This window comes from Balaenoptera ricei, chromosome 15 (genome assembly GCF_028023285.1).
Source record: "Balaenoptera ricei isolate mBalRic1 chromosome 15, mBalRic1.hap2, whole genome shotgun sequence".
NCBI lineage: Eukaryota > Metazoa > Chordata > Mammalia > Artiodactyla > Balaenopteridae > Balaenoptera > Balaenoptera ricei.
The window spans coordinates 21,462,985-21,473,221 of NC_082653.1; the positions used below are offsets into that span (position 1 = coordinate 21,462,985).

The following is a 10,237-nucleotide window of genomic DNA, read 5'->3' on the forward strand; positions in this document are numbered from 1 at the left end:
GGTCAGGCCTCAGGAGTGTGCTAAGTGGAAAGTCTCAATGACTGAAACCTGGAAGACCTGCCCCTGTGACCCACTGTCTCTATACCCAGCTGTGCACATGGAAGCAAGTATTAAAAAAAGAAAACAAAACCATAAAAAGCGGCAAGGCAGTTTCAAGATTTATTGAAGTGGGTGAGAGGACACGATGGCCAGCACAGAAGACTCCAATGGGAACTCTTGTTTCTAAAAAGTTACACCAGGAGCAGACAAGGGGACACGGAGGCCACTGGATGACCTGGTCCAGACGGAAGGAAAGCAGTCTTCTGGGTCCGCGGTGCTCTGTGGCACCTGCTGGGAAGGGCAGAGACAGCTGAAGGTCTCCAGTTCTGAATCCCAAGTCCCCAGAGTCCCAGGACTTTCCCTCTGCCCCGCTCACTGGGGCAAAGTCCTTCTATACTGTGCTAAGGCAACAGGAGAAGAAGGTCTGGTGATGATCAGCGGCAACATCCCTCTCCACTCTGCTACGCCAGCATCCGTGAACAGCCCCAAAACAACCTAAAGGAGGAAGTCACATGAGGCCGGCAGCTTGGAATTTCTATTTCAGAAACACAGGCCGACTTAGCCCCTTGGCAGTTACTCACCATGAGGAGGCCCTTCCAGGGGAGCTGGGACCCAGGTCACCATCCTGAGAGGCCAGAGCTTCCATCCCTTGAGGCTTCCTCCAAGGCAGCACCCCAGAGTGATGAGGAGGCCACGGGGCAGGAGGTCAGGACCAGGGATAACTCTCCAACGTTACCTCGTCTTCCTTCAAGCTGATACATGTGAGAGTGCCCCCAATTAGTCAGGCATGAGCTGAGGGCTTTTCACACCAAACTCGGCTCCAAAAGGAATCTCAAAACTCCCAGAGAAGAGTCAAAATGAACACTGTCTTTTAAAAATGGGCCTTCTCACGGCGACAGAGCAAATGTAGTAACTGGCAGAGAGACAGCTGGAGAGCTTGCTCTCAGGAGCTCTTCCCACTCGGCCCCACCCACTGTGGCAGGAGTGGGGACCGCCACCCCCAGCAGCTGTCCCCCGCACTGTCACAACCTGCCTGTACACCGGACTCCCAGGTGCTCACGCTCACCCCCGCCTCAAATCGTCCTCGTGTCCCTCCCTTCCCCCCAAAGACCTTCCTACGGCCTATCACATCCCACTCCTCCAAAGGCCAGGTCCACCACCTCCAACAAGCTGCTTCCCTCTGAAAATCTTATGGCAACCACTATACACCACCCAACATCGTGCTTATTCATTATGTGTAATTCATCCTGGTTCCTTACACCCCTAAAGTATCTAAACCTGACAGACGTAGCCTGGCTCTGCTAACAGGAGGCCAAGCTGAGACAGGCCAAGCTCGGAAGTCTCCTGTCACTGCCTGTCACACAGCAGCCCCCAGTGCCTGAGGGCTGGAAAGCACGGGCTGGAGAGAAGCAGGAGTGTGTGAAAGCGCCAGCATTTGAAAGGGACAGGTGTGGACCCTCCAAACACGGGAAATTGCTTTCCACAATTCCTCTCCCTGCATTATCAACGACCAGAGCACGGACAGCCCATGGTCACTTTTGAATGCAGGTGCATACAAGGCAGAGAGAGCTCCAGGAAGAGAAGGGAGTGCCAGTGGCCTACAGGGTAGACTGAGTCTGGTAAAACCACCCAGCCAAGCACAGGACCCACGGAGTGGCCACTCTTTCCTGCAAAAGCCCAACAGAAACCTTCTCCCAAGGGGAATCAAAGAGAAGTCACTTTGGGGCTTCCCTGGTGGTGCAGTGGTTAAGAATCTGCCTGCCAATGCAAGGGACACAGGTTTGAGCCCTGGCCAGGGAAGATCCCACATGCCGCGGAGCAACTAAGCCCGTGTGCCACAACTACTGAGCCTGTGCTCTAGAGCCCGCAAGCCACAACTACTGAAGCGTGTGTGCCTAGAGCCCATGCTCCGCAACAAGAGAAGCCACGACAATGAGAAGCCCACGCACCACAACGAAGAGTAGCCCCTGCTCACCACAACTAGAGAAAGCCCGCGCACAGCAACAAAGACCCAACACAGCCAAAAATAAATTAAAAAAAAAAAAAAAAAAAGGCACAGTAAAAGATCCACTCAAAAAAAAAAAAAGAGAAGTCACTTTGGACAAAAACGGGAAAATACTACGGTTGGAAATTACAGAAATCATGTGGTCTTAAGAACCACAAAGTCACCTCTAACACAGCTTTGGTTTTTCAAATGAAGAAAACAAGGTTCTGAATAGGACACTGACTAAGACGGCAGCAGAAGGGGATTCAAAGCCAGGGGAGGAATCTCTGATGCCCAGGTCCACCCATTTTCCATCACAACATGCTTCTGCCCACACTCCAGGGAAGGACAGATACCCCACAACTCTCATTGTCCCAGTGGAACTCTAGAGGCTCCACCCCTGCAGCAGCCACTGCAGGGCCAGATGTGGTCCAGGATGCCCAGGGCTGGGGTGGTGAGCAGACCTGGGGACTCGTGGATGCTGCCTTCAGCTCACCTCTCGGCTCCCCTACATCTTCACCCAAAGCCCCTGGGAACACACACACGACTACCGGATGAGAGGACCCAACACTCCAGAGAATGGACCAGAGACCTTACCTCAAGGACACTGGGGTCTAGACCACTCCTGACATGACAACTTCCATGACACTTCTGCACACAGTGGACTCATCTGCAACAGACGAGAAGCCAAGGATGAGCACCCGACTTGCCCCTGCTCACAGCAGAGCATGTCAGGCACCAGGAAAGGACTTAGTGCAAGAGTTACCAGACAGCAAACGTTCTGCATATGTTGGCTGTTATTATTTCCTGAACAGACACACTATTTCTTCATACAAAAAATAGTAGTTAACTCTAAAAAGGGAGACAGTGGATGGCCTATGGCAGGGTGGCCAGCGCTGATCAATGTGTAATTGATCAGTGACAGGCGGAAAAGGATGCCACTGCCAGGTTTACGGGAACGTGCCATGGCCGACTGACAGCAACTGGGCATCAAGGGGAACTTAAGCAGCACACAGGGCCTGGTTCCCAACAGCAGGGGCAGGAAGCGAATGCCCCAACAATGACACTAATGCACGCATGATAGACCCCAAGGCCCCGGAGGCCCGAGGTGTGGCAGGGAAGAAGCAGGAGTGTGTGGGAAAGCTCCCAGAACTGGAGGGTGAGGATGGGAACCCTCCAAATGCAGGACAACCCTACCACGTTTCCTCTGCCTGCACTACCAAAGTGCAGGCCACGGGCAGCCCGTGATCACTTCCAAGTGCAGGGGCAGGAAAGGACAGAGGGCTTGCTGAAAAAGGAGGCCAATGGCAGAGGCCTGGAGCAGTCAGCCTAACGGAGCACAAGGGCCCAGTATCTGCTTCTAATCCTGCAAAAAAGCCTTCCACGTGGCCCGGAAGGGAGAGACAAAGGGAGGACACATCTGAAAGAAAAGTGACAGAGTTCTCAGGTTGTAAAAGACAGGGACTAGGTGATCGGAAGACAAATGGCCTCATTGTAGTCCTGCTTTATGGAGGATGAAACCAGCGATAAGAGAAGGTCCCAAAGTTAGGAGGAGGCAGAGAAGTGACTGACACCTGGGTACAGGTGGACACACCGAAATCCTTTCCCTGCCTCCGTTCACACATTCTGCTGCCAACATAAGTCTGAGGAAGGGCTCCCCAGGGGCTCTCAGAAACAAGCACATAAAGAGGAACCAGGTGTGTTCTCAAAGGCCCCAGAGAGGGTAAAGCTGAGGGCCGGGTCGAAGCCACTCTTGTCTCTCTTCTAGCTGCTTCCCAGACCACGGCGGGACCTGCGTGCACCTCGAGGGAGGCAAAGCCCCAGATCTCCGGGGAACAGAGCTCACCTCAGCAGCACGTGGTCCAGCCGCTTCTTGACAGGATGGGGTCACCTCTCAAGGGTCTCCTCTGCAACAATCGAGAAGCCCTGGATGAGTAACCTAGATCCCACCTGGTCACAGCATGTCCTGGGAAGCCCAGGCAGAGTACGTGGCATAGCGGCTAGCCACTTCACAAAAGTGAAGTGGGCTGTTGTTACCAACCCACGAGCCATGCCACCTACTCATGAACAGGACGGAAGTTATTGCTCCACATGGGACAACAGCTCATGTGCATCTGAGGCAGAGGCCTTTTCAGATCATCTTTTGTGCAAACTCTAATGACACTGTACAGTTTCTGGAAACTGGATCTTGAACAGGATAAAAGTCCAGGACAGGTCTGGGAGCGTGCAGCACCTGACAGGCCGTGCCTGGCCTGGTCTGGCCTCGACCCGGGGGTGGGGTAGGAGGGGTGAAGGCACCTCAGGCTGCCTGCAGAGGTGAGGTCTGGTGTCTATTTAAGCCTTGTCCAATTGCAATACTGCCCTGGTTCCTGCCACCATAACCGCAGGCCAAGGGGAAAGTCTCCCCTGGCGGACTGGGCTCCATCTCATGCCAAGGGATAAATACTGGTCAATAGGAAGAACAATTCCAAGAAAAGGAAACACAGGAAGTGCCCTCACCTCTCCCCCACTGGCTGGCTCACAAGCAGTCTTTCCCTGATTCTCCATGACATGATGGGCCAGGCCACCTCACCGGGATGCATCTGTCCTTTCCTTCTTTCCTGCTGGGCAGCTGTTCCACAGTTGCTGAGCACCGGACACCTGCCGGGCACTGAGCCTGTGGAGAGGCAAAACTCAGACACTGACCTTGAGATCAGAGCAGAGAGAGGCAAAAAAACAAGAAAACCATTGATTTCCATGAAGTATGATTAGTGCCCTCATCTCACATCAAGCCACTCCCCACACTACATCACACCAGGAAACATGCTTGACTAAGGACCTGGAAAGGGGAGAGGGGGGAGGCAGACCTGGCTTCCTGGAGGGAAGCCCTTGGTGAAAATTACCCGAACAGTGGCTCCACAGCCAGCCCACAGCTCCTTAGACACAGCCCATGCTTTATCTTCCTTTTTTTTTTTTTAATTACTTAATTAATTAATTTATTTATTTTTGGCTGTGTTGGGTCTTCGTTTCTGTGTGAGGGCTTTCTCTAGTTGCGGCAAGCGGGGGCCACTCTTCATCGCGGTGTGCGGGCCTCTCACTATCGCGGCCTCTCTCGTTGCGGAGCACAGGCTCCAGACGCGCAGGCTCAGTAGTTGTGGCTCACGGACCTAGTTGCTCCGTGGCACGTGGGACCTTCCCAGACCAAGGCTCGAACCCGTGTCCCCTGCACTGGCAGGCAGATTCTCAACCACTGCGCCACCAGGGAAGCCCTATCTTCCTTTTTTAAAAGCTTCTCTGAAACTAGCACTGGGCCTTGCATAGGGAGCACTCAGTAAGCCGGACACCAGGGGCCAGGAGGCAGATGTAAAAGGCAGCGGGAGGAAGGCCATGTGGGACAGCTCCAGAGTTCGGAAGGGACAGGAGTGAACCCTCCAAACACGGGGAAACGCTTTCAGCAACTCCTCTGCCGGCACTACCAGTGACCAGGGCACAGCCAGCCCACGATCACTTCCCAATGCAGGGGCAACAAAGGGCAGAAGAAGAGCCAGGCAGAGGAGCCCATGTTAGCAGCCGGCTCTCCACCCAGGCAGGGGAAAGCTGCCCAGCCAAGCCCGGGACCCCAAAGCTATCCTCACTTCATGGAAAGACTCCATCTCCCCTCATCAACAGAGGCCACAGGAAGACCAGCTTCTCGTAAAAATGCCTCAAGTACTCATCCACCCACAAAATACCAACTAAGTACCTACTAACCACTTGCCAGGCACTGGGGGTTCAAAGACACAGACCAGGCCTATGCCCCCCGGACTGCTTGCTGTTTCCCCCCTCAAACGAAAGGAGAGCTCAGGAGAATGAAGTAACTCACCCGAGGTTCCACGGCTAACGAGGGGCTGCGTCAGCATCTGAACTCAGGCCTTTCTGGCCCCCAAACCCAGCCCCAGCCTCCTGCACAAGGCTTTGCAAGTCAGTTCCCAGACCCCCCCTAAGCCCAGGGACCACCCCCTCTGCGGCGGGGCAGGAAGGCCACGGCCCCCAGTTCAAGGCCCTCAGGAGCAGCACGTGCCCAAGGGACAGCTCAGCCCCTGGACACAGTGGGGCGCAGAGGCAGTGCGCTCAGGGTCCTGCAGGAGAGGAGGGGGCGCTGGCAGAGGCAGGCGCAGCAAAGCCCTTCGAGGGAGGGTCTTCAGCAGCGCGGGGCCCGGCCAGGGAACGGGTGCGGAAGGGCTTTAGTGCGAAGCAGGGACAGGAAGCCAGACTCTGCCCCTCGGGGGCCCTGGGGCGCCCTCACTTTAGAGCTCAAACACCCGTTTGGAAAATGGAGGTTTCAACACTTTCCCTTAAAGCTTATTAAGGGGAAATGGGCTAACGGTCACCAGAGTATTTGGCCGGTAACCGACGAGCGGCTTTGGGGCGTGAAACGCTGGAGTCGGAGGTGATGGGCAGTGAATCAGGGGCTCTGGCGCCCCTCGGGCCAGGTTCACACGGGCTCTGCACGACACCCTGCGAGATCTCGGGCCCACGCGTCACCCGACCGGTCTCTCGACATCAGCGGGCACAAGTCTCCCCACGGGGCGGGTGAGGCCAGGGGACCCGACGCTCCGAGACGGCGCCGGCCGGTGGCGCGGTGACCCGAGGCCTCTTTGTCGAGGACACGAGTCCCGAAAGGTCCACACGCGGCAGAGGGGACGGGCTCAGAACAGGGAGCGGACAAGGGCTCCGAGGTGACCTGCGGCCGGAGCTCCCCGCCCCCTCGGGCCTCAGTTTCCCCTCCTGTCGGGAGCGGGGAGACGGAGCACCGGCCTTGGAGGCCGCCGCGGGTCCCTGGGCAGCGCGGCCCCGCAGTGACTCACCCAGTGCGTCGGGACTGTCGGCTGCAGGTCATAGGGGACGACGTGAGAAGATGCTGCACGGTTCCCAGCGACTAGGACGCAGGGCCCAGCGTCCAGCGGTTGAACGCCAGCGGAAATGCAGTCGAGGTGCGGGATGCCGCCTAGAGAGGCAGCTCCCAGGGCGGAACCCGCGCAAGCGGTTCCTTCGCGCCCCCTTGTGGATGAGAACTGAAACTCTGACCTGCCAAGTCTCCAAACATCCTTTCCTCTTCCCAACCACCCATCTGAATATTAAATGGCTAGGACATCTGTAGTTTTGACCTGTCTACTCCTTCTCCCTGATTTTCTTGTGGCATTCACTTTTCCTGTTGAATTCAGTCTTGTTGGGAATATCAATTATGGTGTCCTGCCCTCTCCTGAGAAAGGGTTGGGCGTGGGACCCAAGCTGGGAAAATTATACTTTCTTCCTTAATTATGTATCTCGAGTGTGAGAGAGCAGGGATCCTAAAGGAGCTTGGAGGCTAGTTGTGGAGCTATGAGTGGAGTCATACTTCAATCAATTTCCAGACTAAGGTGGTTTCTTGTAGGTGGTGTACCTTAGCAGTGTTTTGAAGGACTCAAACAGAAAGGGGGAAGGGGAAGTTGTTCAGAAAAGGGAGGAAAAGGAAGACGCACAAGCTGATGTGGGGGAAGGGATGGGGGAGTGGATACATGTGTTGGGATGTGAAGAAGTTAGAAACTGGATAGGGCATCTCATTGCATGGCGTGTAATAGATGAATCTTTAAATGTTACAAGAGGAGAAAGAAATTCTCATTGTTGCAATGGGAGAGGCACTCACTTGATTCTGAAATGTAAGAAAAATTCCGTGTGTCTCAGTCCGCTCTTGGTTCCTGAGGGCTTAAAAAAATGAGGAAAAGGACAACTGAAATGATCCAAATAAAGTAACATCGATAAAACAATGAGTAGAAACCAAAATGGCAGAAAATGAGCATAACCATATTTAGAGCAACATAGCCAAACAACTTTAGGAATGGGAAAAGGGACTTTGTACAGTCAGCAGAGGGTAAAAAGTTAGAGAACAATATATTTGACTTTTTGCCCATAAAATTTTAAATTTAGGTAAAATGAACACATTCCTGGAATATATTTAACAGAATTGCCTTAAGGAAAAATAGAAAACCTAAATAATTTCATAACAATTTAAAAAATTGAATCAGTTAACGATCTTCCCACAAAGAAAACATCATACCCAGGTGTCTTTTTGTTTTTTAATAAATTTATTTATTTATTTATTTATTTATTATTTTTTTAAAAAATTTATTTATTTTATCGATTTGTGTTTTTGGCTGCATTGGGTCTTCATTGCTGCGCGTGGGCTTTCTCTAGTTGCGGCGAGCAGGGGCTACTCTTCATTGCGGTGTGCGGGCTTCTCATTGTGGTGGCTTCTCTTGTTGCAGATTACAGGCTCTAGGCGTGCAGTCTTCAGTAGTTGCAGCACGTGGGCTTCAGTAGTTGCAGCACGCAGGCTCAGTAGTTGTGGCTCGCGGGCTCTAGAGCACAGGCTCAGTAGTTGTGGTGCAGGGCTTAGTTGCTCCGCGGCATGTGGGATCCTCCCGGACCAGGGTTCGAACCCGTGTCCCATGCATTGGCAAGCGGATTCTTAACCACTGCGCCACCAGGGAAGCCCCCAGTTGTCTTAATAGGTAAATTCTACAAAGATTTGTAGCCTTACACAGTCTCCCAGATTATAAAGAGAGAACAGTTCTCAGTTCACATAATCCCCAAATTAGAAAAGGTTAATAAAAGAAAAGTAAATTACAGGTTAATTTATTCAGTAATGTAGACCTAAACATCCTAAAAGTATATTGGTAAGTTTCAGGCGGAAGCAGCCTTGGTTAGTGATGACAGGTTAACAGAGGACCCAGCTCAGATTCGATCACCTTCAGGCTCCTCTTCCTTTCACCGTTGTTGCCCACACTCCGCCCACTGCATCACTGGGTAGGGCCTGCCCAGTGAGCTCATCCAGGAAGGAGCTGGGTCTTGGCCAAGCATCCGAAGCAGGGCAAACCACAGAGACTCTGAAGTCTATGCACGCTCAACACCTCCCAACCCACCCATGAGATGAGAGACCTCTGAGATGGGTGACTCCTCCCACAGCTATGAAAAGGTAGGAGGACCTATCCTTTGGCCTGGAAAGTAACTTTGAGGATTGAGAGTTCCAAGATTGTGGCGTTAAGGGCTGCATTTCTCAGAAGGCCCCTCTACTTCTTGCAAACCTTTCTCTTATTCTAATGGACCTGCACGGGTTACACTATCACAGGTTTAATTATCTTCTGCTTGTCCTCATGAAGCTTGTGGGAAAATTCCCCCAAAGTGTTGCCCTTTAAAGATATTCCCAAGAGTCTTCATTAGAAGGGCTCACCATTTAAGGATTAGAATGGAGATTTTTGAACTCCTCCCTTCAGGATGGTAGAACGTAGGGTGACTCTGCTGGACGAGAGAAGGATGTGCTAGGAAAACATCAAGTGTTTTCTATGTTCAGCCAAGTATCCCTAACATCTCTGCTTTTCAGCCAGAGTCTATGATGTGAATGGCACGTCCATGAGTTGGGCAGTACACAACCTGCACAACCATATGTGGCAATCCTGCCTACCTACAGTGGAAGATTTATGGAGATGTACTTCAGGGCAAATGTAGCATATGTCCCCCCCACCCCATGTACAGGAAACAGAGTAAATGTAAAGTCAGAAATCCACACACAGAGAGAGGGGGAGATGCAGGACAGAGAGTACTGGTGGAATTTCAGTCCCTGGTGTTTGTCATCTTGGAAGCCCAGTTCCACCTCTGCCTTTCCTTTTGTTCGGTTACATAAGCTTTCTAAGAATGTAATTCTTTTTTTTTTTTTTTTTTAGCATAAGTTAGGCTTCTGTCACCAACACTCCTGGCTAAATGCCCAAGTCTTTTCCTTAACTTATCCTAAATGGCCAGTTATTAAGGTATTCCATCAGTGGGGGTTGGGGGGGGAGGTTGGCATTTGCACGAGGCACTGCATGCTTATCTCAGATGACTTTCCCATCTACGACACTGGCCTACCTAACTGGAGATTCCAGCAAACAGGGCAGCATGTTGAGGTCTTGAAATAAATGTGTTACGACAACCTTTGCTCTTGGCGTTCAGACAACAGTCCATGCTCAGTGGCTTGTCCTTATTTGTCAGTCAGCAATGTGTCTGCAGACGTTAAAAACAAAACAAACTGCAGTGCACACTCTGCAAGCTCCAGAAGGGATGGATGTTTCAAGTGGGTCTTTTGCCAGAAGGGGATGTGCTGGGGACCTACCCAGGCAGAAGTAGGCTGGTGATTAGGTCTGCCTGGACCAAGGCTCTTTCAGGAGTGGACACCGGGGGCTT

The 10,237-nt window shown here is 52.4% G+C and overlaps 1 long non-coding RNA gene and 3 other non-coding genes across 5 annotated transcripts; all 4 read right to left on the minus strand.

The window, feature by feature from the left end:
* Positions 1-145: 145 nt before the first annotated feature.
* Positions 146-6,978, minus strand: LOC132349283 (uncharacterized). Of its 2 annotated transcripts, XR_009497638.1 has the most exons (6): positions 6,850-6,978; positions 4,523-4,679; positions 3,870-3,930; positions 2,621-2,693; positions 621-791; positions 146-534 (listed from the first exon to the last, which is right to left on the minus strand). It is a non-coding gene; the product is annotated as an uncharacterized LOC132349283 (long non-coding RNA). The 2 variants fall into 2 exon arrangements; XR_009497639.1 differs by lacking the exon at positions 3,870-3,930.
* On the minus strand, positions 1,456-1,589 carry LOC132350098 (small nucleolar RNA SNORA71). Its single transcript, XR_009497846.1, has one exon. It is a non-coding gene; the product is annotated as a small nucleolar RNA SNORA71 (small nucleolar RNA).
* Positions 3,157-3,289, minus strand: LOC132350102 (small nucleolar RNA SNORA71). Its single transcript, XR_009497850.1, has one exon. It is a non-coding gene; the product is annotated as a small nucleolar RNA SNORA71 (small nucleolar RNA).
* LOC132350099 (small nucleolar RNA SNORA71) lies at positions 5,391-5,524 on the minus strand. The gene has a single exon (XR_009497847.1). It is a non-coding gene; the product is annotated as a small nucleolar RNA SNORA71 (small nucleolar RNA).
* Positions 6,979-10,237: the final 3,259 nt, after the last annotated feature.